Source organism: Cryptomeria japonica, unplaced genomic scaffold (genome assembly GCF_030272615.1).
Source record: "Cryptomeria japonica unplaced genomic scaffold, Sugi_1.0 HiC_scaffold_2194, whole genome shotgun sequence".
Taxonomy (NCBI): domain Eukaryota; kingdom Viridiplantae; phylum Streptophyta; class Pinopsida; order Cupressales; family Cupressaceae; genus Cryptomeria; species Cryptomeria japonica.
Window position 1 is genome coordinate 1 of NW_026730456.1, and position 6,118 is coordinate 6,118.

The 6,118-nt window shown below is 32.6% G+C and overlaps 1 long non-coding RNA gene across 1 annotated transcript; it reads right to left on the bottom strand.

The window, feature by feature from the left end:
• Positions 1-1,827: 1,827 nt before the first annotated feature.
• Positions 1,828-2,572, bottom strand: LOC131873565 (uncharacterized). The gene is made up of 2 exons (XR_009371476.1): positions 2,455-2,572; positions 1,828-2,368 (listed from the first exon to the last, which is right to left on the bottom strand). It is a non-coding gene; the product is annotated as an uncharacterized LOC131873565 (long non-coding RNA).
• Between the last annotated feature and the right edge of the window lie 3,546 nt (positions 2,573-6,118).

Below are 6,118 nucleotides of genomic sequence, written 5' to 3' on the forward strand. Positions count from 1 at the left end.
ACGTACTACCCTGGTACATTAAGAGGCTTAAACTTGGCATATCTAGTTTCCAAACGAACTTGTTCCAATAGAATTTAAACAAAATGGAACAAGGAACTACACTCCTACTTGACATTCATGTTCTTCCCAGAAGCCTCACCTCGAGCATCACCACCAACCATCATCTGCTTCCCTCGGTCATGTTTCTTCTTCACCGCTCGTGCCATTTCTCTCCCCTCTTCCGACGAGCGGATGTAGACCAGAGGGTCCTCCTAAGCCTCCCGCACCTATTCTGTTCTCACCACTCGATTTGCGCCATCTCTCCATAGCAAGAAAGGTTTGTACTCCACATTTATTCGGTCTGGCATCACCCCCTCGCCGAAGGATAACAAGGAGACCAAACCACACAAAGAATGGAGGGGAACACAGGCTTTAGCAACCCACTCGAGCTCAGCCTTCGTGCCAAAGGACAGCCCCCTTGTAACGACACTCAGAAACCAAGTACTCCTGCCTCAATAGTCTCTTGATGATGTCCAGAAACTCTTCATCACAATGAAAAATTCCCTCCCAGACGTTTGACCGAAATTCTCCGTAGGAATGCCATTTGTTGTTTGGTGGAGTGCAATGTAAAGTTTGCCTCCATCGCAAACCACACAAAAATGCAAAAATTTCACCTCCTCTCCCTCCCCTCTTCCTCGCAGCAGAAAATCGAAGAAGGAAAGTTTTTATTTCAACAAAAACAATGAAATCTAAATCCAGAAATTTCAATTTCACACCAATGCCAACTTGTACACATGTCGTAAAGCGTGCCACCCAAAATCCGTCCAACCCAAATGTAAGTAATAATGAAGCAGAACAAGGTGGCGGCTCGAAATAAATGAAAATTGAGGAAATTCACAACACAAAGAATAATGCGAGAGTAAGGGATTTAAAATTGTACTTCCCAATGGCTAAAACATAATTGCACAAGCAATCCTTGCCACCTCAAAGTCTGAGCTCTCCCACCACCGGTTATAATGCAAGTCCAGCTCACAAGCCAAGTTGGAGAGCCTATCAGCCTCCTCATTACCAACTCTCCTAATATGTGAAATTTTAAAATCATGAAAAGAGTTTAATTTTCATCTAATTATTGAAATGAATTTATTTATCCTTCAGCATTGTGAAGTGCTGCCCGCAAATGCATCTGTTACAATCTTGCAATCCCCTTTTTAAGGTGCAATTTTTAAATTTTAAGAATACCCGCCAATAAAGCAGTTCGGACTTCCACCTCATTGTTCATTCCATCCTGTAACCTTTGGGTTCCTTGACGAGAATATTCCCCGCCTCGTCTCTCGTAATGCAACCAGCATCTAGATACCCGTGTTCGCTCATGAAGCTCCATCAAAGTTAATTTTAACCTAATCTTGATCCAGTTTATTCCAAACATCCCTTAATAAGATTAGCCAGAGACAGCTCATTAACAGGTCATTAAGTAATTAACATCATATTGAAATATATGAAATTACATCTTGTGGAAGCTGAAAAACCCAAAAAAAATTGAAAAAAAAATCAATACACAGCCACAACAATGAGACAGAAAAAAAAAAGAACAAGCAACTACTAAAATAAAAGTATAACAATCATCAAGAAAGAAAACACGAACAGAGGCTTCGAAAAATACAGCCCACCAAGAAAGAACAGGCTGTATTTACTAAATTATATAATTACATGTCGAGCATTGTATAACTTGAAATATCATAGCTTCTGACCATCTCTGTCTAACACAGATTACACCAATCAAACTGTATTGTAAGTTATCAATACATATATGAACGAAATGAAGTTCAATTTTCTGATAAAATCCTTGGGAACAGTTTAAAGATGAAAACATTAGTAGAGAAATTTACATTTCCTGATACTATCATAATGCCGGTGTGCACCCGAGATAGCATCCAGTCGAATAGAAAAAAATATACGATACACAAAAGAATTTTAAAATAATATTAAAGAAATTAGCATCAAATCACTAACAATTAATTTCTTTAATCATATGTTAATATCTTCTCATTATTTACTCACAAGAGAAGAATATCTCGAGATTCATTAAATAGTCTAAATCTATCAATCAGCTCAGTTTCTATCGTAAAACATAATATTTTTCATGTCTAATAATTCATTCATTTATGACTGTTTAATCAGAATCATGCACTACGAGGTGATCTTGTACATCAGGAGGCCTCATCACTAATTGAAGTTGATGAGTTTCAACTTCAGTGGGTGAATCTTGTACATCAGGAGGCCTCATCACTAACTGAAGATGATTTTCATCTTCACTGTGTGAATTAGATGTAAGTAGTCCAATCGTACATGTTGTAGAAGATGAACCATCCAGAAATTGGGAGCCTCCACACTATCAGCACATCAAATTTAAATATTAACAAACAATTTTAACAAAACAAAATATAGAGAAATCCATTTGTACATATGCATACTGACCTTTTTCATAAGGAGAGCATTCTCTTCGGTTAAAATTTGATCCTATAAGAGAAAAAAATATTTATCATTACTAATAAACTCATTCATAGGTTATTTGTGGATATTTTATAAATTTATATTTAATAATATAAAATTTAAATTTAAATGAAACATAATTTGGTGTGTTTATTTTGTTGAGAAAAAGAGAAAAATATTTATAATAAGAATAATACATAAACAATTTCAAATAAAAATCAAAATAAGAAACGAGGAATACTATTTTCTTTCAGAAAAAACTTTTTAACAAAGATTCAATAAAATAAAAATTCAAATGTTTAAATATTCAATAAAATAAAAAATTCAAATGCTTAAATATTCAATCATTCTAAAATTAAATATAAAAATGAACCTCTCTTCATTATTTAGAATATTTTGGTCAAAAACTTTAGCCTGAATTCTTAACCAATGACTAAAAATTTAGCACCAACGACTACTTGCATCTTCAAAAGAAAGCTTTGGAGGAGGAAGTACAATGCATCACTGAATTTTATAGTGAGAAAGAAATCTACTAAGGTTTCAGACCCAAATTCACTGAGCTCCAAGGAAAGGCTTTAAACACGGAACTAAAGAAGTGGAAACAGTATTCGATATCAAAATGTTATGGGAATGGACAGCTGGTCTTTCAAATTTCATCTGTTATAATTTTCAAGCTCCAGATTGTTTTTACCATTAAATAATTATATATTTTTAGCATATAAGAATAAATGTTTATTAAGAAAAAAACTCTTTAAAATGTAGAATAGATTAGTAAAATTCTATTATAATTAGGGTTTTTATAGATTTCATCTGAAATAATAATATATCACCTCTAAATCCTTAGCATATGGGAGGTGTTCAGTTCATATCATTGACATTTAATTTATCTTTTAATTTTTGGTTAAGTTTATAATTACTATGAATAAATATTTATGAAGATTCAATTATAAAACTTAATTACAAATAAACATTTAATAAAACTATTAAAAATATAATAGAAAAATCTAGACAAATAGAATATCTACTCGATAATGTTACATCCAATTATATTAAATTACAAATTCCATTAAAATATTACTTTGGTTCTGACATTCCAACTTCCAAATTCAAACCACTTACAAACTTAAATACAGAATATTCAAATTTACACTAAAAATATATTATATAAAAAACTAAACCCTCTTCATTTATCTAATCTAATCTAATTCATTACATTATTAGAATGCTATTGAGATAATAGATCATCATCATATGTATTAATACAAACCGATTAAATATCTTATATCACTACTTGATACTTTCTCAAATCGTTGAGATTACCAGTGTTCTAGTAAGACAACAATCCTAATACAACAATCTCCAATGGTATCCGTTGATGCCACCTACTTCAAATAGCAGAGGTAAACAAGTTTTTAAAGACACAAAATACAGAGATTGAAACAGCAGAAAACAGTCGTTAAATATGAATTCTAATTGAGGCCACACATGCAGAGATCAGTTGTAAAGCTGAGGGATTAAACTAGTGTACAGCAGATTGCAACTTTTGGTTTGAGCTTGAATAAATGCCCAGGCGTGTGATGCCATGTGTGCTGATGTTTGGGCTTGTGGGTGTAGTCTCTATGAGGGTAGTCAGTTTTTTACAAATATGGAGGTAAACTCAAATAAAGGTAGAATCTAAAAACATTTAGATACGCGTCAATTATGTGGGAATCCAGTTGTTTATAATGGTGCGGGATTCAATTGCATCTTGTACGGTCTGAGAGCCGATTTACGCATATCGACAAAAGATAAAATGCTTGCAAAATGATTCCATGGTTATTAAATCGAAGCCTAATATGATAATAAGTGAGTGATTGAAAACAAAGAAGCAAGGTACTTTTTTCTTTATCCTCTCGTCTACTTAACTCTGTAGGCATTGTCTACTGGGAAACTGTCGAACGGCTTGTTTACTTTTATCTGGGCTAACAAATTTTTTATGTTTTTTTTTCAAGTTATTTTGTAGTAAGCTTTTTTTCGTTGAGTTATAGTTTATTTGTATCAGTTAGGACTCAAATCTAGGATCTTCTATTTGTTGTTGGAGCGGTCTATCAACTGAACCACTGGTTCCTTAAGGCCAACCCATCATCAATTCAGGTGTGACTTCTTTCCAACACCCCTCTTAAGCCAAGCCATGTTGTGGGTGCTTAAGGCTCCCAGCCTGACTCTGATGCCAGTTTATTTGGATCAGCTAAGACTTGAACCTAAGACATTTTATTTGTTGAAGTACTCTATCAACTAAGCTACTGACCCTTCTAAGATCAATCCATCATCAATCCAAATATAATATATCTTCAACATTTTCTTCCATATATCTAAAAAATAATAACATGTAGAATAAGATTCCTTCTATAACCTTCTCGAAACTAAACAGATCTTTATTCAAAGCATTTGCTTGTGATCCAATAGTCAATCCAGATTATGTTATTTGTAATTCCTTCCATAAATGAATGGAGGTCTGTAACGTTCACTCAAGTTAGTGGTCTTTGCTACTTTAGGACCCAAAGCATTTGGGAGAACTGATTAAACTAGATGATGCTCATTCGTCCCTCCCACATGCGAATGCAAGGCTTTTGATTTTACTAAATAATAATATGCTATTTCCTAATTTTTTTTTTATTGTTCTTCATGAGTTAAAAGACTATTAAATTGTGGGGTTGGATATACTAACTGTTTTATAAAGCAGGATAATCAAGAGTCTGATATCTTTCACAACATATTGAGATGAATCTTCCTCAAAAAGATAAAGGAGAAATTATATAATATTCGGTATTCCTTCTATTTTTAGTATTGAACCTTATATCAATTTAAATAGATTTTGTAATGAATTAATCAATTAGTACATTCATGAACACAATAGAAAAATGTGAATAAAAAAATAGATTCGAATGAATGAATAGTTAAGGAATCAAATTTTCAAGGAAAAGCAAATTAGAAATTAATACTGCGTATGTATGTAAGAACAATTTCGAAATTTTTTGTGTAGAATACAATTATTAATTATGAATATCAATTGAATCAATATTAAATTAAGATATCAAATTTTCACAGGTCATAATAATTAGTATATGTTATTTCTAGATTCAATTGTATAAGATATATTTTACATAAAGATTTCGAATAACAATTTGTGATCGATCATCAGAATAAAAGAGAGCTGTAAGAGAAAAATTATTCATAAATTTTATTTAATAATTGTGAGACTTATTGATTGATTTTGTAAGGAGTTGAAAGGTCATGTCAATTCTTTTCTTGAAATTCTATATATGAAATGTGAGCATGGATTTTCGTCAAGGTAGACAGAAAAAATGTTTCCTGTACCTTCTCCGGGCCAACAAAAGAGGATGATCATGTGTCGTACCATTCTCCACCATTAAGAAGGGAACCTTATGATTTTCCATAGATATAAGATTAACCAAGAGGTATGAGGACTATTTTACGTGAATTGAATTATTGAACTTTCACTATACTTGCACGCAGGTTGCAAACGAATTATAGAAGAAGCTGTCATATATTGCTACCACGTATCGTAGTCTAGAGAGTATGTTTTGCAAACATGGTGTGATATCATTCTCACTTTTCATGGGATTTGGGTCACTGCAAGAGAATAGCT